The sequence below is a fragment of the Coffea arabica genome, chromosome 10e, assembly GCF_036785885.1.
Source record: "Coffea arabica cultivar ET-39 chromosome 10e, Coffea Arabica ET-39 HiFi, whole genome shotgun sequence".
In the NCBI taxonomy this organism is placed as follows: domain Eukaryota; kingdom Viridiplantae; phylum Streptophyta; class Magnoliopsida; order Gentianales; family Rubiaceae; genus Coffea; species Coffea arabica.
The window spans coordinates 18,720,910-18,743,912 of NC_092328.1; positions in this window are offsets into that span (position 1 = coordinate 18,720,910).

Sequence of the window (23,003 nt, forward strand, 5' to 3'; positions counted from 1 at the left end):
TTGATCATTATATATGTTGAGTTCTTTCTTTGACTTTTTGTTTGGCAAAGAGACAGGCCTTGTGGTGGAGTACATCTTAAAGGTACGTTCTATGTGCAGGTTATTGTTCACTGCTCATTGCATTTAAGCTTGTTTGTTATTAAAAGGTTAATTTACATGTCCATCTCAATGGCCATGACTTATATGATATGTTGGAATGTGAGCTATTCATTGGACCATAGTTCCAATTTAATCTATTTTTTGGGTTAGATTCTTGCATGCTTTGCTATTAATTGAAACATGTCATTTGTTGTGTAAGTGTAACAAATATTGGAAAGTGATATATCCATTGCTTTAGCTTTAGTTTTAACAGTTAATGCAAATTGGAACTGTGAAAATGCAACTAGATAGTAAGAAGATGATTGAACGGAAATTGGAAATGAAATCTCTTATTGGCTTTTATATTGACTAGAAAAATAGGTGAACTTCAAACACAATGAAACCATCTAATGTTTTGTGAACTTTTACTTCTTTTATAGATTGCACTGATGTGCTCTTCAGTACGTGACATGAACTAAAGTTTGGGGATGCTAAACATACCTTCCTGTGCATGCAAATTTTTGTGAAGTGACATATACGAAAGTGGATTAGCCAATTATGAATTTATAGGGACCAATCAACTCTTGTATCACCTCATGTTCACGAAATTATGTTAGATTGCATTGCAGAAAAATTTGTTAAATAAAGTTATTACACCAGCAAGGAAAATAACTACAAGTGTTCTCTCTTGTTTGTGTTGATGTTACACTAAGCAATTCTTTTGTTGTAAATTTGCATGATTATATCACCGGCTTAACCAAAAATCAAGGTGTGAGAACCCTCACTTTAAAATACAATTTTTCTAAATTACATGCCTTGCCCTAAGATTTAAATCACATATAACATGTCCTTATATTGCATTTTACATGCATTATAACATTTCTTTACATTGCACTTTATTATTCTTATTTGGATTGTAACATTTCCTTGAGTTGGTTTTATTTTATTTCACCACACACGCTTTGACCAAGTATCCTTTTATTAGTGGTAGGGACTTTATATAATAGTTTAGAGGTGTTAAATAGGTATTGGTACATTTGGAAGGGTAGAAGCATCATTAGTCAAAGATTAAGGGATGAAAGAGTCAAGATTGGGCCAAGTGGCAAAACCCTAGCCATCCACCTTGTTTGACCAAAGGATTAGAGGAATTTTAAACCAACTTTTCTTCATTTTTTTCCTCCAAAAATTCGGCCATCTTGAAGCTTTTCAAGGAAGGAAGAAAACTCCATCTTCTTGCTATTCCAACCTTAGTTTGATCTTGAACAAAAATCATAAGACCAAGAGCTTGAGTTAGTGAGTGATTGGCCTTCAACCCTAGAGTGTGTTTTCAAGCTTGAAGCTTTTGGTTTAGTGGTTGTTTTGGGTGACTCAAGCTTCTTACAAGAGAGGTATGTGATCCTTAATCTTTGGTTTTATGGTGTTATATCAAGTATTTAAAGCTTTGAGGGCAAACTAGAGGTAGCATGGATGTTGTTTGTGGTGAAAACTCTTGAACTAAACAAGTGGTCGTAGGGTTAGTTAGTTTGTCTACCATGTGTTTGATGAAATGTTTGAGCTTTGTTCATAGCTTTCCTTCATGTATTAACATGTTTTGGACCCTTTTTGAGTTAGAGATAACACTTGACATGATGTTTAAGTTAACTACTATGTAAGAATGAAGGTTGGTGAGATAAAAGAACTAGTGGACAATTTTGTCTTCCTTGGCTGACCGGCTTTGAAGTGGGAGGTTTCTCCTTGATTTTGTGGTTCTTTTGCACCTTATTTAAGCCTAAGAATCTTGGCTAAACATTGGCTCTGTGACGGCCCCACCTCTCCCTAAGGCGTACCAGAGGGTTCGGCGGGTCGCCTGCCCAGCTCTCGCCGGGAATAATTCTCAACTATACATAAAATGATTCCAAATCCAAATTGTACAAAATATAGGCCATCCAGTCACGTGCACAAGTACTACAAGTCCTTCCTTCGCCTTGAGCCCTGTGGAGGGGAATAAAATATTTTTGGGGTGAGCTAGAAGCTCAGCGAGTAACCAGTAAAATCAATAATCAAATCGGTTTAACAATAGTTCATTTCAATGATGTCATAAATCAAATGATAAGTTCAAAAACAATTACAACATTTACAATACATTAAATATGGAGTATCAATAATTCAAGAAACATTTACAATGGAAAGCGATAGTAACATTCATGAAAAGGATACGGCTCACAGGGAGCAATTCATTCGATCATTCATTCGTTCTCCTGACATTCCCCTTATTCCTCCAATCATTTGAAAATTTCATTTTTATAAATAAACCCTCGTTCGTTCGTTCATTCGTTCATTTCATTCACCCCCTCCTGGCAATTGGCCAGGCTCCACCAACCTACAAGGTAATACTCGAGTATACCGAAACGTTTACCCAGGTCCCTAATCGCCCGACCGAGTCCACTTCTGGCTCGAGACGACCGGTAACAAGGGGCAATGGCCAGTTCAGCCCAAAAGGCTTACATTCATGCGCAAGTAGCATTTAATCATTAATCATTGAAAATTTCACATTTATTTAGGTCGAGTGCGATAAAGTACACACTCGCCTAGAAAACTCGTTTTAACAATCATTGAAAGCACTTAACACATTATCTACAGCAAACAAGGAACACTCATATGCAAGCACGCATGATATGCAAGAAAACAGTTCAAAAGTAACTTTGGAAACAGTTCAAAAGTAAATAATGCAGCAAACGGTTCATAAATAACTTTAGAAATAGTTTGAGGTCACTCACCTCAATGGCTCAGAAATCATCCATCATATAACATTGCCTTGCTCAAATCCAAGTCTTAGATCACAAACTCAATGCAAACAAGTCCCTTCAAAGTTCGGACAGCACTTCCCCTGAATTTGCTAACTTTTCCAGCCATCATGGCTTCATTATTTCCTCAGCCAGTCCCAAAGGTACACACACAACAACAAGTTCATCCAATAGCCATTCAGCAAGCTCCAAGTAGTACTAGTACAAGTCAAACTAGGGAAAAGTCCGGAAATGAAAGTTTAGCTCAAAACCAGAAAAATAGCTTTTGACATCCTTTTGCGGTAATGGCACCAAAGGCACTACGATCGTCGGATGAAGGTGAAAGACCCACCGTTTCGAAGCTAAGAGATAGAGCTACAATATTCCAGAAGGTCACTCAACCCAGTTTTGAGTGTAACCATGTCAAAAATGCAAGAAACTACACCAGAACCGGAAAAACAGATTCACAGAACGCATTCTAGCGGAAACATCATAAATCAGGCTCTCCAAGTCCAAATCCAGAAATTCCAAAACCAACTGAAAGATAAGAAGGAGGGTTAAATTTCATTAGAAGACCTCAACAACCAATTCGGAAGCCATTCCAGCCAAAACAACCAATTACAGGCGCAATTCTTACATTCGGGTAAAACCAGGACAGCAAGGGTAATTTCGAATTTTCTCATTCTACCCTACTCCGATTGACCTGAAATTTTGTAGGCACCTCTAAAATGTTTTTATCCAAGGCCAATTCGGCCTCTATCTATGAGCTATAAATTCGGCCAGAATGCACAATCATAAACCCTAACTTTCCAAAATTTCTTCCAAAACAGAAATTGTTTGCAATTAACCACTTTTTCCACCTCATAGAGTCCTTAAACATCATTTCCAATCAACATACATGACCATATAATCATATCCATATGAAAACAGAAAAATCCCCAAAAATTATAAAACTTCATCAATTCAACCACAAATCAAGAAATAATCCATAAAATTGCATCTCATACTACCACTAAGCATGATTTAAGCATCATTAGAGGAAGGAGAGAGGTCCTTCACAACTCACCTTAGCAACACAAGAGAGAAAGCAACTAGTCACCTTAACTTTCCAAACAACTTCACAACCAAGATCAACTCCACCAAACTAAGAGGTTTTATGGAGTAATTGGAAGATTAATCGGTTTAATTGAAAGATTGGGCAAGATTGGAGACTAGAAAATTGAGAGCTTTTCTTTCTTTCTTTGAGCAAGAACATTCGGCCAAGAAGCTTGCAAAATGAAGTGATTTTTGGGCCAATTTCAATTAAATGGTAAAGTTATGAATAGTAGTCAAACTCAAGACTAAATCTTATGGTGACACTTGTCACCTTTAGGTTTAAAACTTATCTTTTTGTCTCTCCAATACAAATATCTTAACACCTTGTAAAATAATATCACTTAATACAAAATTCCAACAAGTTGTCAAAAATATATTGCATTTACCGCACTTGCGGGTCCCACGTCCAAAATACGCTCTTAATTTCTCAAAAACTAACCGATACTAGAAAAATCATTTTAAAACTATCTTTGCTCATAAACTTTATCTGGGGAATTTTTCTAATAAAGAAAATGTAGAAAAGGCGGGCGATTAAATAAAATAAACCCTAGAAAATTAGAAAATTTCCGGGTTCTCACACTCATACTTTTCGGGGCGTCACAGGTTCATGGTTTGGTGTGAATTAATATGGAATTTAAGCAAGTAAAGTGGTTGTTTGGACCATTAGTGGACTGTTTGGTTCCTTTTAATGACTAGACTCTTATGGTTCTTTTAATCATTGTTGTGTATTGCATTTTTGAGCTCCAATGGTACTAGATAACTTGCTCCCCTGTATATGAACCATAGGATATTGAATTGGATGAATTTGAGCCAAAACAAGTGAAGTTAGCATCAAGAACTAGTGTAATTTTTCTAGGGTTTTAGGGCTGAGCAGGACTGGAAAATCAGCCAAATTATTCGAGCTACTGATACTGATAGGAGATGAACTAGAGTGTGTATTTGCTACCGTTGGAAAACCCTGTGTGTCTAGTTTCCAACGCCACTGACGGCACCTGTTTCTGACCTTCCTACAGTGAGATATAACCATTTTCCCGAGACTGCGCTGATGCAACTGTTCTACCCGCGAAGAAAACTTTGAGCTTGAATGAAACTTTTCTTTTGCCCAACTTTCTTGCACTTGTCAAACTTGCTTTCTCATGAAATTTTACTGCATTTTGGGCCTAACTTGCATGGTTAATTGAGTAGATTTAACCACTCATTTGGTCACCTAATGAGCTCACTTTTGGGTTGGAATTGAACCAAGTTTGCTAACGATTTCACTCGTTGCTATAGGATTGGGAAACGGTGGTGAACGTAACCGAGGGACTTGACGTTTGAACACTTCATTGCTTGATAGGTGAGTGTTCCATTACTTGTTAACTGTCTATATGAAATATCTGTGTACTTGATTGGTGACTGCTTGAGCCAAACATTGTTTTGATAAATATTGAGGCGAGTGTGTACTTTATCATACTCGATCTCCCTCGATTCCACTGAGACTCTGTATACTGCTATTATGAGATGTGATTTCTCTATATATGACTGTGTTTGAGTTGATTTGGGTGATATCCTATCAACTACCGCCACTATTTGGGTACCCAACCTCTTAGGTGAGTCGGTCGTATCGAGCCAGCAAGGGCTTGGTCGAGAAAGCAGACAAACCTTAAGGACTGTTTACTGAAACTGGAAAACGGTATACTCGAGTATTACCTACTTACTATTTGAGGAGTTCGGGCCCGGTAAGGGGATTGACTGGTGGACGGAAATTGGAGAAAATAGAGTTCTACGGACATTGTATTCTTTAAATGCAAACATTGACGGAGAGTCAACGGATTCTTGTATGATCAAGCTCAAGTGGATTTGGCTTTTGGAAGCCACCCGTATCCTTGAATTGAACCGTGATTACATTGTTGTAGTACAATACTGTGTTTACTTGTTTACCTTACATCTTTATCTGGCTATGTGCGTATCTATTTATTTGGAACCTCACTGAGTTTTAACTCACCCCACTCCCTTTGTTTTCCTTAACAGATGTGGGATGGACATAGGGGCAAGAACTTTCAAAACTTTATCTTTTGCTTGAACTTGTACTTCGAGTTGTAACCTTTTGCTTAGTTGACTTTACTTTTGACTCCTGACTTATGTTATGTAATTGTAGTATGGAGTGGTAAGTTTGACTTTTAGCTTGACATTCTAAGTTTGGAAAGTTGGCTTCATGATTATATGCCATTAGGGTTTGTACGCTCATGATTTGAAGTTATTTCTCTGGTTGTCTTGAGTTGCTAGTTCTTTGATCGACCGAGTCCCGGAGAGAGCTAGGCAGGCAGTCCGCTGATACCCTAGGGTTCGCCCTTGGGAGAGGTGGGGCTGTCACAGGTGGTATCAGTGCCTAGGTTTGAATTGGCCTGGGCGTGTTAGGAATTTTTGACTTGAGGATTATATTTGATTATTTCCCCTTAAGAGTACTTAAGTTTTCTCTACACTTTGTGTAGGATGGATGGATATAGTGGCCCTAGTGATAGTCCAATTGGCGAGCCACCCCGTGGAGTACTCCCGATGATTAAGTACCAGATTAGGCCCGGAGGTGCTACCATACGTTAGAGTCCAGCCAATCATTTTCGACGTTGCTAGTGCCGCCATACTTATGCCTACCCCAATACCGTAGTTTTGGCCGTAGTAGAGGAAAGGAAGGCCCTAGCGAGGGACAATGCTAGGCTTGAAACTGAAGTGATCCAACTAAAGGAAACTAATAAAATGCAAGCCGAGCGGATTAAGGAGCTCGAGTATGATATGGTCGAAGGCCAGGAAAGGATTGATGATCTTTGCGCGCAGTTGGGGGAAGCTCAAAAGCGCATGGTTACGAGAGCTATGAAGGTGAGGACTAGAGCCGAGTCGATTCTGAACATTTATGATGACCTACTTGGAGATGTGTGTGAGAACCCGTAATTTTTCCCATTTTCTAGGTTTTATTCGGGTTACTGGCATGTTTTCTGCATTTTCTTTATTCAAAAAGTTTCTAGATAATTTTTATGAGTAAATATAGTTTTTAGGTGAGTTTTCTAGTATTGGTTAGTTTTTAAGAAATTAAGAGCGTATACCGGACGTGGGACCCACTAGAGCGAAAAGTTCGGAAAAATTCGGCCAGTTAGGTTAAGTTTTGGATACTGGATTTAATTTACCGGGTGTTAAGAGATAATTAGAGGTTACCAAGTGGATTGGTGTGAGAGGAACAAAGAGATAGAGATGCATTAAATAGGGTGACAAGTGTCACCATAAGATTAAATCTTAAGTTATGACTGCTATTCATTCTTTTACCATTTGACCAAATAAACCAACAAAAAATTACCAAAACTATCTTCAATTTCCAAGCTCTTGAAGCCGGCTCTCTCCAAGGAAGAAAGAAAGAAAAGCTCTCCAAATTCTTGAGTCAATCTTGCTCAAATCCAACAAACCCACCATTTAATCTTGCTTTTGTTCCATAGAAACCCTTAAGTGAGTGATTGTGAGGTGTTTAGTGGAGTTGTTTGGAAGGCTAAGGGGATTAGTTGCTCCCTCTCTTGTATTACTAAGGTGAGTAGTGAAGGAACCCCTCTCCTCCATCTAATGATGTTTAATTCATGATTTGTGGTAGCATAAGAGGGAATTTTGTGGATTATATCTTGATTTTGGTTGAATTTGGTGAAGTTTTATAATTATTGATAATTTTTCTATTTTCATATGATTATCATTGTGTGGCTATGTATGATGATTGGAAATGATATTGAAGGAAGCTAGAAGGTGGAAAGTGTGGTTAATAGCAGAAAATTTCTGTTTTGGAAGTAAACTTTGAAAGTTAGGGTTTCATTTTCTTACATTCTGCCCGGCACTGTACCTCATAGTTAGAGGCCGAATTAGCCTTGGATTAAAAAATAAAAGTTGTAGGGAATGATAATTTAGAGATGCCAACAAAATTTCAGATCAATCGGAGCATCGTATCTTGTGAAAAGACAGAAATACCCCTGCTGCCCTGTTTCTACCCGAATTTGATAATTGCGTCTGTAATTGGTTAATTTGATTGGGATTGCTTCTGATTTGATTATTGATGTCTTCTGATGAATTGTACCCTTGTATCTTAGCTTTCAGATAGCTTTGGAATCACCTGATTTGGACTTAGGTAACCTGACTTATGATGTTTGAACCAGAATGCGGTTTGTGAACCTGTTTTTGCGGTTCTGGTGTAGTATATTGAAATTTTGACCTGGTTACACTCGGAACTGGACAGAGTAGCCTTCTGTAACATTGTACCCCTATCGGTTAGCTTCGAAATGGTGTATCTTTCACCTCCATCCGATAATCGTAGTGCCAATGGTGCCAAAACCGCAAAATGATGTCAAAAACTGTTTTTTTTGGGTTCGAGCTTAATTCCATTTCAGGATTTTCCTGGTTTACTCTAGTGCTTATACATTCTTATGGAGCCCTATTTTGATAGTATTGGAAATTGGTTTATGACTTGTAATTGAGTCTTATTGTGCTTATTTGAATATGTTAGGACGTGACGGTGGTGCAAGACGCTCTTAGGCGAAAGTGCATGAAATATCATTTGCTTGATTGGTGAGTGTACTACTCACTTGTTGTTTACAATGTGGCTTTGGTATATGTTAACTTGATGTCTTGAAGGCTTATTTGCTCCGTTGAAATTGATTAAGTGAGGGTGTACTTGATCGCCCTCACCCATTTGGTATCTCATATGACTGTCTACTGTTTTACTGTAATGATTGAATGATACACGAAATACTGAATTTGGTTCATGAATTTGGTGTCGCTTGGACGAGTATCCAACGACCATTACTGATACTATTGAGCTCAACCCCATTGGTAGTCGATTGAATCGAGCCGACGAGGGTTTGGTCGTGAAAATTGACGAGCCATGGGAACTGTTATATGGAATCTTGTAGTAGTGAGACTCTTGATTCCGGTATACTCGAGTATTACCAAATTTCTAATGTTTGGAGTTCGGGCCCGGTAGGGGTATGTTGGGTGGAAGGAATGGAAGTAAAGTGGTGCCTACGGTTGGTTACTCTTAGTTACTCTTAAACATTGACGGAGGATCAATGAGGTCCGATCAAGAATGCAAACGAGGAAAAGGGCTCTTGAGAGCCGTCCGTATCCTTTTACCCGTTTTGTTAATGTGTGATCTGGGTTTACTTCTTTATTGAACGTTTTATGCCTATATGAAATCGGTTGCTTGAGTGATAGTAACTCACTGGGCGTAAGCTCACTCTATTCCTTTTGTTTTCCTTACAGGAAATTGAGTACTTTTGGAAAGTCCATGAATGTTGGTTGCCGAGTTGTGCTTATGTAAATGAAATTTTGAATAGCTCCTTTTGAGCAAACTCTAAGTGCATTTTGGATCCAACCAAAACTGTTAAGTTGTAATTTACAAACCGTACTTGTATAAACTTGTTGGACAACTTGGGTATGTCCTTTTTGGTATGTAAATGCTAAATTTCAAGATGTATATGTTTGATTGATGTTTGGTCGGATTTTGACGTGTCGGTTACTATTCATGGCCGACCCCGTTTACGGTTTTTTTTTATTTGGTAATTTTGTCTTGTCTAAGCGCGCTTGTATGTTCTGAACGTTTTAGATCGCTTCAAATTGTCCCGTTAGTCCTGGCGAGAGCTGGGCAGGCAGTCCGCTAACCCCTTTGGTTCGCCCTAGGGGAAGGTGGGGCTGTCACAGGTGGTATCAGAGCCTAGGTTTGAATTTGCTTGGGTGTGTTAGAAAGGCTCGACTTGGGGATTATTTTGATTATGTTCCTTAAGGTTATTTACATTGATTTACTCTTTTGGTGTAGGATGGACGGACGGGGTGAGCCTAGTGATAGCCCTCCGGGCGAGCGACCTCGTGGAGCGCTCCCAGTGATCCCATACCAGATTCGGCCAAGAGGGGCCGTTGTGCGTTGGAGCCCGGCTAACCGCCTCCGACGTTGCGAGTGTCGACACACGTACGCCTACCCTAATGCCTTAGTGTTGGCCGTGGCTGAGGAGCGTAAGGAGTTGGCCGCAGATAATTCTAGGCTTGAGACTGAGGTGAGGCAGCTGAGGGCGGATAATGAGAAACAAGCCAAGCAAATCAAGGATTTAGAGTACGATGTGCTTGAGGTTGAGGATCGGGTGGATGACTTGTGCACTCAACTTAGGGAGACACGCGAGCGTGAGTCTAAGCGAGCTCGAAAGATGAAGGTTCGAGCCGCATCAATCCTAAACCTCTGTGCCGTCGTGGTCGAGGGAGTGAGCGACGAGGCGTCGTGCACCGGGTCCGGGGCGTCGGGTGAATCCACCCCATCGGGTGGGTCCACTAGCCCGACGACGGACTAGGTTGTGACTCCTAGGATCTTTTGGACTAGTTTTGTTTCTGTATATAGGACGGATGGGGAAAGAGCCTTAGCTAGCCGTTTTGTATGTCGGATTAGTTACATGTATATTCTTTTGATAAGGCCATTCCCTGGTGGATGTTCTATGTTTAGACTTGACTTGACTGTACTTGATTGACTGTACTTGGCTTGGCTGGTTGTTGATATGTGTGTTGTTTGACTTTGTTTGGAATGTATATATATGTTATTGTAAAAGCTTTTAGGATTTTATTTACATGCATTGTTATTTTATTGTTCTAGTACGTTTGTCTAGATCAAATAGATTTTATGGAAGGCACACGTAGTGGACGGGGGCGTGGGCGCGGGAATAGGCAACCTACGCCAGACCGGGGTGCTGGGAAAACCTTTTCTGGACCTAATCCTGAACCGAGGGCTGACCCCAACGTGTAGATTGCTGCCGCTATGCAGCAAATTACCAACTTGCTGGCACAAGTGGTGCAGCAATAAGGCCAAAACCCAAACCCTAATCCTGGAAACCCGGGCAACCACGTCGAAAGCGACGATAGGGCACTTGAGAGATTCCAGAAGTTCGCACCACCGAAATTTATTGGGGGACCCGACCCGGATGTGGCCGAAAGATGGCTTGAGAAAATGATAGACATTTTCGCTGCCCTGCACTATACCGAAGAACGGCAGGTGACTTTTGCCGTTTTCCAACTGGAAGGGGCGGCCCGTTCCTGGTGGAATGTCATTCGGCAAAAATGGGAACGGGAACAAACTCCCAGGACTTGGGTGAATTTTATGAGAGAGTTTAACGCCAAATTCTTCCCTCCTCTAGTTCAGGAGAGGAAGAAAGATGAGTTTATTCGACTCCGCCAAGGGGCTCAGTCTGTAGCGGAGTACGAAAGCCAGTTCACGCGCTTATCCAAGTTTGCCCCTGAGTTGATTATGACGGAGCAACGGCGGATCAAGCGTTTTATCCAGGGCCTGAACGTGGAGATTCAAAAGGAACTCGCGGTGGCCCAGATTAACGCTTTTAGCGAGGCCGTTGAGAAGGCCCAACAAGTAGAGAGTGCCAGGGTACAAGTACGGAACTTCCAGGCGAAGAAGCGGGGTTTTCCTGGAAGCAGCTCCGGGCAAGGGGATAAAGGTACCCCCTCCAAGTTCGGACGAGGAACTGGAGGTGGACGACAGACGGGTTCCGGCAGAGGGGTTCAGTCCAGGAGTGGCCCAACTGGGAGAGGCCAAGGCGGAAACTTCCACAAGAGTTCTGGTTCGGCGTCCCGCGGGCCTTGTGGGTATTGCGGAAAGCCGAATCACTCCGAAGATAATTGCTGGAAGAAAGAGGGCAAATGTCTGCGTTGCGGAAGCGCAGACCACCAGCTTGCTACCTGTCCAATTTTAAAGCAAGACGGAAAGGGAGCTCAACCCGTGCCAAAGACCAATACGGGACTGGTTAAGGGAGATGGGACGAAACCTAAGGTGCCAGCTCGAGTATATTCATTAGAACCCCAACAGGTCCCATATTCCTCAGAGGTCGTGGAAGGTACGATCCCTATTTTCCACCATTTTGCCAAAGTTTTAATTGATTCTGGTGCCACTTATTCCTTTGTTAACCCTGATTTCATGTGTGGCATCGATATATAAACCTGCTAGTTTACCATACGACCTAGAAGTTAGTACTCCTACGGGGAATTAACGTTTGGTTACTAGTATGGTTTATAGGGATTGTGAAGTGTGGGTAGGAGAGAAGAGATTGTTAGGGGACTTGATAAGCTTGGTCATTAAGGGGTTTGATGTGATTTTGGGTATGGACTGGCTAGCCAAGTATAATGTCCAACTGGATTGTAAAACGAAAGTGGTAGAATTCCGCATTCCGGGTGAGGCAACCTTAATGTTAGATATAAGGGGTAGGTTAGCCTCATCTGCTTGGATTTCGGGCATTCGGGTTAGGAAACTGCTAAGTAGAGGGGCGCAAGGATTTTTAGCCTTTCTGATTAACACCCTCACGGATAAGTTAAAAGTGGAGGACGTGGCCATAGTAAAGGAATTTCCGAATGTATTTCCTGATGAGTTAGTAGCCCTACCTCCGGAAAGAGAGATAGAATTCAAGATAGACCTGCTACCTGGAACCTCACCTATCTCAAAAACCCCATACCGAATGGCCCCTGCAGAGCTCAAGGAGCTAAAATTGCAATTACAAGACTCCTGGAGCGGGGATTCATTCAAGAGAGTGGGTCTCCTTGGGGAGCCCATGTACTGTTTATGAAGAAAAAGGACGATGGTTTAAGGATGTGTATCGATTATCGGGGCCTGAATAATATTACGGTTAAAAATAAGTATCCACTGCCCCACATAGATGAGTTGTTTGACCAGTTGCAGGGAGCGGGATCTCCACCAAGGGTATTACCAGTTATTAATTAGGAAGGAGGATATTCCGAAAACCGCTTTCAATTCAAGATATGGGCATTACGAATTCACAGTTATGCCATTCGGACTAACCAATGCTCCTGCCGCCTTCATGGATTTAATGCATAGGATTTTTAAGCCCTACCTGGATCGATTTGTCGTAGTCTTCATCGACGACATTCTGGTCTATTCCAAGACACGAGAAGAGCATGAGCAGCACTTGAGGGTTGTCTTACAAACCCTAAGAGACCATCAACTGTACGCCAAGTTCAGCAAGTACGAATTTTGGTTGGAGACAATTTCTTTTCTGGGACACGTAATTTCTCAAGAGGGTATTTCAGTTGACCCGGCGAAAGTGGAGGCTGTGTCTAATTGAAAAAGGCCAAAAAATCCCACCGAGGTCCGCAGCTTTCTAGGGCTGGCTGGATATTACCGACGTTTCATCAAGGATTTTTCCAAACTGGCCGGTCCCCTAACCGACTTGACGAAGAAACATGGTCGGTTCATTTGGAATGCCCGAAGTGAGACAAGTTTTCAAGAGCTAAAGAAAAGATTGACCATGGCTCCAGTTCTAGTCTTACCTAACGGAGGTGACGGGTTTGTCGTTTATACCGATGTGTCACGGGAAGGTCTAGGGTGTGTACTGATGCAGAACCGAAATGTGATATCTTTTGTCTCGAGAAAGTTAAAACCTCACGAGCAGAACTACCCAACCCACGATCTGGAGTTAGCCGCAGTTGTTTTTGCTCTGAAGAAATGGAGACACTACCTATATGGGGTTACCTTTGAGATTTACTCGGACCACAAGAGTCTTAGGTACCTCTTCTCACAAAAGGAATTGAACATGAGGCAACGACGGTGGATGGAATTTCTGGAGGATTACGACTATACCATCAACTACCATCCAGGAAAGGCGAACGTAGTGGCCGATGCTTTGAGTCGCAAGGCGCAAGTAGCAGGGTTAATGATTAAAGAGTGGAATTTGCTCGAGTCGGTTTGCGAGTGGAAACCCTACCTTGGGAATCATAAAGTGATTTTTGGTAACATTAAGGTAACCTCCACCCTCTTGGAGAGGATTAAAGAAGCTCAAAAGGAAGATTCACTGGTGTGAAAATGGGGAGAGAAAGTGGGAAAAGGAGAAACAACTGATTTCAATTTTAGTCCTGAGGGTATTTTAAAATACCGAAACCAAATAGTGGTACCGAAGGATGACACGTTGAAAACGGAGATTCTAGAGGAAGCCCATCGGTCCAAGTATACAATCCATTCGGGTAGTAGCAAGATGTATCAGGACTTGAAAGGAACCTATTGGTGGGATAATATGAAGAAGGAAATCGCTTTGTACGTGCAAAAATGCCTCATTTGCCAACAGGTTAAAGCGGAACATAAAAAATCATCGGGTTTGTTACAACCCTTGGAGATACCCGAGTGGAAGTGGGAAAACATTACAATGGACTTCATTTCAGATTTGCCGCGAACGCAGCGAGGACACGATGCCGTTTGGGTGATCGTCGATCGATTAACCAAGTCGGCCCATTTCTTGCCGGTAAACATGAAGTATTCCATGGATAAGTTGGCTCAACTGTACATGGACGAGATTGTAAAGCTGCATGGTGTTCCTGTGAGCATCGTCTCCGATAGGGATCCCCGGTTCGTATCCCGGTTTTGGCAGAAATTCCAAGAAACTCTAGGGACTAAACTCAATCTAAGCACCACCTATCACCCTCAGACGGATGGACAATCGGAGCGGACAATTCAAACTCTCGAGGACATGCTACAGACTTGCATTCTGGATTTTGGAGGCAACTGGGGTCAACACATGACTTTAGTAGAGTTTGCGTACAACAACAGCTACCATTCGTCGATTCAAATGGCTCCATACGAGGCACTATATGGACGAAAATGCCGATCACCGATCTACTGGGATGAAGTTGGCGAGAGAAAGGCATTAGATTCAACCACTATTCCTTGGATGGAGGAGGCGCGAGAAAAGGTCAAATTAAACGACAACGACTCCAAACTGCTCAAAGCTGACAAAAGAGCTACGCAGACAATCGAAGAAAAGACTTGGAGTTCGAGGTTGGAGACCATGTGTTTCTTCAAGTCACACCATTACGGAGCGTTACAGCAGGTAGAGGAAAGAAACTTAAACCGAGGTTCGTCGGACCTTACAAGATTCTCCAAAGAATAGGTACGGTAGCGTATCGGTTAGAACTGCCATCCAGTCTTTCTCGAATTCACAACGTTTTCCACGTTTCGATGCTCAAGAAGTACTATCCCGACCCATCCCATATCTTACAACCAGAGGAGATCGACGTAGACGAATCGCTTGCTTACGAAGAAAAACCTGTCCAAGTGCTTGACCGGAAAGTCAAAGAGCCAAGAAACAAGCAGATTCCGTTGGTTAAGATATTGTGGAGAAACCATGGGGTAGAGGAAGTTACCTGGGAAGTGGAAGAAGAAATACGAAAGAAATACCCTGAACTTTTCATGAGTTAAGGTGAGAAATTTCGAGGGCGAAATTCTTTTAAGGGGGAGAGAGTGTGAGAACCCGTAATTTTTCCCATTTTCTAGGTTTTATTCGGGTTACTGGCATGTTTTCTGCATTTTCTTTATTCAAAAAGTTTCTAGATAATTTTTATGAGTAAATATAGTTTTTAGGTGAGTTTTCTAGTATTGGTTAGTTTTTAAGAAATTAAGAGCGTATACCGAACGTGGGACCCACTAGGGCGAAAAGTTTGAAAAAATTCGGCCAGTTAGGTTAAGTTTTGGATACTGGATTTAATTTATCGGGTGTTAAGAGATAATTAGAGGTTACCAAGTGGATTGGTGTGAGAGGAACAAAGAGATAGAGATGCATTAAATAGGGTGACAAGTGTCACCATAAGACTAAGTCTTAAGTTATGACTACTATTCATTCTTTTACCATTTGACCAAATAAACCAACAAAAAATTACCAAAACTATCTTCAATTTCCAAGCTCTTGAAGCCGGCTCTCTCCAAGGAAGAAAGAAAGAAAAGCTCTCCAAATTCTTGAGTCAATCTTGCTCAAATCCAACAAACCCACCATTTAATCTTGCTTTTGATCCATAGAAACCCTTAAGTGAGTGATTGTGAGGTGTTTAGTGGAGTTGTTCGGAAGGCTAAGGGGATTAGTTGCTCCCTCTCTTGTATTACTAAGGTGAGTAGTGAAGGAACCCCTCTCCTCCATCTAATGATGTTTAATTCATGATTTGTGGTAGCCTAAGAGGGAATTTTGTGGATTATATCTTGATTTTGGTTGAATTTGGTGAGTTTTATAATTATTGATGATTTTTCTATTTTCATAAGATTATCATTGTGTGGCTATGTATGATGATTGGAAATGATATTGAAGGAAGCTAGAAGGTGGAAAGTGTGGTTAATTGCAGAAAATTTCTGTTTTGGAAGGAAATTTTGAAAGTTAGGGTTTCATTTTCTTACATTCTGCCCGGCACTGTACTTCATATTTAGAGGCCGAATTAGCCTTGGGTTAAAACATGAAAGTTGTAGGGAATGATAATTTAGAGATTCCTACAAAATTTCAGGTTAATCGGAGTATCGTAGCTTGTGAAAAGACAGAAATACCCCTGCTACCCTGTTTCTACCCGAATTTGATAATTGCGTCTGTAATTGGTTAATTTGGTTGGGATTGCTTCTGATTTGGTTGTTCATGTCTTCTTATGAATTGTAGCCTTGTATCTTAGCTTTCGGATGGCTTTGGAATCACTTGATTTGGACTTAGGTAACCTGACTTATGATGTTTGAACCAGAATGCGGTTTGTGAACCTGTTTTTGCGGTTCTGGTGTAGTATATTGAAATTTTGACCTGGTTACACTCGGAACTGGACAGAGTAGCCTTCTGTAACATTGTACCCCTATCGGTTAGCTTCGAAATGGTGTATCTTTCACCTCCATCCGATAATCGTAGTGCCAATGGTGCCAAAACCGCAAAATGATGTCAAAAACTGTTTTTTTTGGGTTCGAGCTTAATTCCATTTCAGGATTTTCCTGGTTTACTCTAGTGCTTATACATTCTTATGGAGCCCTATTTTGATAGTATTGGAAATTGGTTTATGACTTGTAATTGAGTCTTATTGTGCTTATTTGAATATGTTAGGACGTGACGGTGGTGCAAGACGCTCTTAGGCGAAAGTGCATGAAATATCATTTGCTTGATTGGTGAGTGTACTACTCACTTGTTGTTTACAATGTGGCTTTGGTATATGTTAACTTGATGTCTTGAAGGCTTATTTGCTCCGTTGAAATTGATTAAGTGAGGGTGTACTTGATCGCCCTCACCCATTTGGTATCTCATATGACTGTCTACTGTTTTACTGTAATGATTGAATGATACACGAAATACTGAATTTGGTTCATGAATTTGGTGTCGCTTGGACGAGTATCCAACGACCATTACTGATACTATTGAGCTCAACCCCATTGGTAGTCGATTGAATCGAGCCGACGAGGGTTTGGTCGTGAAAATTGACGAGCCATGGGAACTGTTATATGGAATCTTGTAGTAGTGAGACTCTTGATTCCGGTATACTCGAGTATTACCAAATTTCTAATGTTTGGAGTTCGGGCCCGGTAGGGGTATGTTGGGTGGAAGGAATGGAAGTAAAGTGGTGCCTACGGTTGGTTACTCTTAGTTACTCTTAAACATTGACGGAGGATCAATGAGGTCCGATCAAGAATGCAAACGAGGAAAAGGGCTCTTGAGAGCCGTCCGTATCCTTTTACCCGTTTTGTTAATGTGTGATCTGGGTTTACTTCTTTATTGAACGTTTTATGCCTATATGAAATCGGTTGCTTGAGTGATAGTAACTCACTGGGCGTAAGCTCACTCTATTCCTTTTGTTTTCCTTACAGGAAATTGAGTACTTTTGGAAAGTCCATGAATGTTGGTTGCCGAGTTGTGCTTATGTAAATGAAATTTTGAATAGCTCCTTTTGAGCAAACTCTAAGTGCATTTTGGATCCAACCAAAACTGTTAAGTTGTAATTTACAAACCGTACTTGTATAAACTTGTTGGACAACTTGGGTATGTCCTTTTTGGTATGTAAATGCTAAATTTCAAGATGTATATGTTTGATTGATGTTTGGTCGGATTTTGACGTGTCGGTTACTATTCATGGCCGACCCCGTTTACGGTTTTTTTTTATTTGGTAATTTTGTCTTGTCTAAGCGCGCTTGTATGTTCTGAACGTTTTAGATCGCTTCAAATTGTCCCGTTAGTCCTGGCGAGAGCTGGGCAGGCAGTCCGCTAACCCCTTTGGTTCGCCCTAGGGGAAGGTGGGGCTGTCACAGGTGGTATCAGAGCCTAGGTTTGAATTTGCCTGGGTGTGTTAGAAAGGCTCGACTTGGGGATTATTTTGATTATGTTCCTTAAGGTTATTTACATTGATTTACTCTTTTGGTGTAGGATGGACGGACGGGGTGAGCCTAGTGATAGCCCTCCGGGCGAGCGACCTCGTGGAGCGCTCCCAGTGATCCCATACCAGATTCGGCCAAGAGGGGCCGTTGTGCGTTGGAGCCCGGCTAACCGCCTCCGACGTTGCGAGTGTCGACACACGTACGCCTACCCTAATGCCTTAGTGTTGGCCGTGGCTGAGGAGCGTAAGGAGTTGGCCGCAGATAATTCTAGGCTTGAGACTGAGGTGAGGCAGCTGAGGGCGGATAATGAGAAACAAGCCAAGCAAATCAAGGATTTAGAGTACGATGTGCTTGAGGTTGAGGATCGGGTGGATGACTTGTGCACTCAACTTAGGGAGACACGCGAGCGCGAGTCTAAGCGAGCTCGAAAGATGAAGGTTCGAGCCGCATCAATCCTAAACCTCTGTGCCGTCGTGGTCGAGGGAGTGAGCGACGAGGCGTCGTGCACCGGGTCCGGGGCGTCGGGTGAATCCACCCCATCGGGTGGGTCCACTAGCCCGACGACGGACTAGGTTGTGACTCCTAGGATCTTTTGGACTAGTTTTGTTTCTGTATATAGGACGGATGGGGAAAGAGCCTTAGCTAGCCGTTTTGTATGTCGGATTAGTTACATGTATATTCTTTTGATAAGGCCATTCCCTGGTGGATGTTCTATGTTTAGACTTGACTTGACTGTACTTGATTGACTGTACTTGGCTTGGCTGGTTGTTGATATGTGTGTTGTTTGACTTTGTTTGGAATGTATATATATGTTATTGTAAAAGCTTTTAGGATTTTATTTACATGCATTGTTATTTTATTGTTCTAGTACGTTTGTCTAGATCAAATAGATTTTATGGAAGGCACACGTAGTGGACGGGGGCGTGGGCGCGGGAATAGGCAACCTACGCCAGACCGGGGTGCTGGGAAAACCTTTTCTGGACCTAATCCTGAACCGAGGGCTGACCCCAACGTGTAGATTGCTGCCGCTATGCAGCAAATTACCAACTTGCTGGCACAAGTGGTGCAGCAATAAGGCCAAAACCCAAACCCTAATCCTGGAAACCCGGGCAACCACGTCGAAAGCGACGATAGGGCACTTGAGAGATTCCAGAAGTTCGCACCACCGAAATTTATTGGGGGACCCGACCCGGATGTGGCCGAAAGATGGCTTGAGAAAATGATAGACATTTTCGCTGCCCTGCACTATACCGAAGAACGGCAGGTGACTTTTGCCGTTTTCCAACTGGAAGGGGCGGCCCGTTCCTGGTGGAATGTCATTCGGCAAAAATGGGAACGGGAACAAACTCCCAGGACTTGGGTGAATTTTATGAGAGAGTTTAACGCCAAATTCTTCCCTCCTCTAGTTCAGGAGAGGAAGAAAGATGAGTTTATTCGACTCCGCCAAGGGGCTCAGTCTGTAGCGGAGTACGAAAGCCAGTTCACGCGCTTATCCAAGTTTGCCCCTGAGTTGATTATGACGGAGCAACGGCGGATCAAGCGTTTTATCCAGGGCCTGAACGTGGAGATTCAAAAGGAACTCGCGGTGGCCCAGATTAACGCTTTTAGCGAGGCCGTTGAGAAGGCCCAACAAGTAGAGAGTGCCAGGGTACAAGTACGGAACTTCCAGGCGAAGAAGCGGGGTTTTCCTGGAAGCAGCTCCGGGCAAGGGGATAAAGGTACCCCCTCCAAGTTCGGACGAGGAACTGGAGGTGGACGACAGACGGGTTCCGGCAGAGGGGTTCAGTCCAGGAGTGGCCCAACTGGGAGAGGCCAAGGCGGAAACTTCCACAAGAGTTCTGGTTCGGCGTCCCGCGGGCCTTGTGGGTATTGCGGAAAGCCGAATCACTCCGAAGATAATTGCTGGAAGAAAGAGGGCAAATGTCTGCGTTGCGGAAGCGCAGACCACCAGCTTGCTACCTGTCCAATTTTAAAGCAAGACGGAAAGGGAGCTCAACCCGTGCCAAAGACCAATACGGGACTGGTTAAGGGAGATGGGACGAAACCTAAGGTGCCAGCTCGAGTATATTCATTAGAACCCCAACAGGTCCCATATTCCTCAGAGGTCGTGGAAGGTACGATCCCTATTTTCCACCATTTTGCCAAAGTTTTAATTGATTCTGGTGCCACTTATTCCTTTGTTAACCCTGATTTCATGTGTGGCATCGATATATAAACCTGCTAGTTTACCATACGACCTAGAAGTTAGTACTCCTACGGGGAATTAACGTTTGGTTACTAGTATGGTTTATAGGGATTGTGAAGTGTGGGTAGGAGAGAAGAGATTGTTAGGGGACTTGATAAGCTTGGTCATTAAGGGGTTTGATGTGATTTTGGGTATGGACTGGCTAGCCAAGTATAATGTCCAACTGGATTGTAAAACGAAAGTGGTAGAATTCCGCATTCCGGGTGAGGCAACCTTAATGTTAGATATAAGGGGTAGGTTAGCCTCATCTGCTTGGATTTCGGGCATTCGGGTTAGGAAACTGCTAAGTAGAGGGGCGCAAGGATTTTTAGCCTTTCTGATTAACACCCTCACGGATAAGTTAAAAGTGGAGGACGTGGCCATAGTAAAGGAATTTCCGAATGTATTTCCTGATGAGTTAGTAGCCCTACCTCCGGAAAGAGAGATAGAATTCAAGATAGACCTGCTACCTGGAACCTCACCTATCTCAAAAACCCCATACCGAATGGCCCCTGCAGAGCTCAAGGAGCTAAAATTGCAATTACAAGACTCCTGGAGCGGGGATTCATTCAAGAGAGTGGGTCTCCTTGGGGAGCCCATGTACTGTTTATGAAGAAAAAGGACGATGGTTTAAGGATGTGTATCGATTATCGGGGCCTGAATAATATTACGGTTAAAAATAAGTATCCACTGCCCCACATAGATGAGTTGTTTGACCAGTTGCAGGGAGCGGGATCTCCACCAAGGGTATTACCAGTTATTAATTAGGAAGGAGGATATTCCGAAAACCGCTTTCAATTCAAGATATGGGCATTACGAATTCACAGTTATGCCATTCGGACTAACCAATGCTCCTGCCGCCTTCATGGATTTAATGCATAGGATTTTTAAGCCCTACCTGGATCGATTTGTCGTAGTCTTCATCGACGACATTCTGGTCTATTCCAAGACACGAGAAGAGCATGAGCAGCACTTGAGGGTTGTCTTACAAACCCTAAGAGACCATCAACTGTACGCCAAGTTCAGCAAGTACGAATTTTGGTTGGAGACAATTTCTTTTCTGGGACACGTAATTTCTCAAGAGGGTATTTCAGTTGACCCGGCGAAAGTGGAGGCTGTGTCTAATTGAAAAAGGCCAAAAAATCCCACCGAGGTCCGCAGCTTTCTAGGGCTGGCTGGATATTACCGACGTTTCATCAAGGATTTTTCCAAACTGGCCGGTCCCCTAACCGACTTGACGAAGAAACATGGTCGGTTCATTTGGAATGCCCGAAGTGAGACAAGTTTTCAAGAGCTAAAGAAAAGATTGACCATGGCTCCAGTTCTAGTCTTACCTAACGGAGGTGACGGGTTTGTCGTTTATACCGATGTGTCACGGGAAGGTCTAGGGTGTGTACTGATGCAGAACCGAAATGTGATATCTTTTGTCTCGAGAAAGTTAAAACCTCACGAGCAGAACTACCCAACCCACGATCTGGAGTTAGCCGCAGTTGTTTTTGCTCTGAAGAAATGGAGACACTACCTATATGGGGTTACCTTTGAGATTTACTCGGACCACAAGAGTCTTAGGTACCTCTTCTCACAAAAGGAATTGAACATGAGGCAACGACGGTGGATGGAATTTCTGGAGGATTACGACTATACCATCAACTACCATCCAGGAAAGGCGAACGTAGTGGCCGATGCTTTGAGTCGCAAGGCGCAAGTAGCAGGGTTAATGATTAAAGAGTGGAATTTGCTCGAGTCGGTTTGCGAGTGGAAACCCTACCTTGGGAATCATAAAGTGATTTTTGGTAACATTAAGGTAACCTCCACCCTCTTGGAGAGGATTAAAGAAGCTCAAAAGGAAGATTCACTGGTGTGAAAATGGGGAGAGAAAGTGGGAAAAGGAGAAACAACTGATTTCAATTTTAGTCCTGAGGGTATTTTAAAATACCGAAACCAAATAGTGGTACCGAAGGATGACACGTTGAAAACGGAGATTCTAGAGGAAGCCCATCGGTCCAAGTATACAATCCATTCGGGTAGTAGCAAGATGTATCAGGACTTGAAAGGAACCTATTGGTGGGATAATATGAAGAAGGAAATCGCTTTGTACGTGCAAAAATGCCTCATTTGCCAACAGGTTAAAGCGGAACATAAAAAATCATCGGGTTTGTTACAACCCTTGGAGATACCCGAGTGGAAGTGGGAAAACATTACAATGGACTTCATTTCAGATTTGCCGCGAACGCAGCGAGGACACGATGCCGTTTGGGTGATCGTCGATCGATTAACCAAGTCGGCCCATTTCTTGCCGGTAAACATGAAGTATTCCATGGATAAGTTGGCTCAACTGTACATGGACGAGATTGTAAAGCTGCATGGTGTTCCTGTGAGCATCGTCTCCGATAGGGATCCCCGGTTCGTATCCCGGTTTTGGCAGAAATTCCAAGAAACTCTAGGGACTAAACTCAATCTAAGCACCACCTATCACCCTCAGACGGATGGACAATCGGAGCGGACAATTCAAACTCTCGAGGACATGCTACAGACTTGCATTCTGGATTTTGGAGGCAACTGGGGTCAACACATGACTTTAGTAGAGTTTGCGTACAACAACAGCTACCATTCGTCGATTCAAATGGCTCCATACGAGGCACTATATGGACGAAAATGCCGATCACCGATCTACTGGGATGAAGTTGGCGAGAGAAAGGCATTA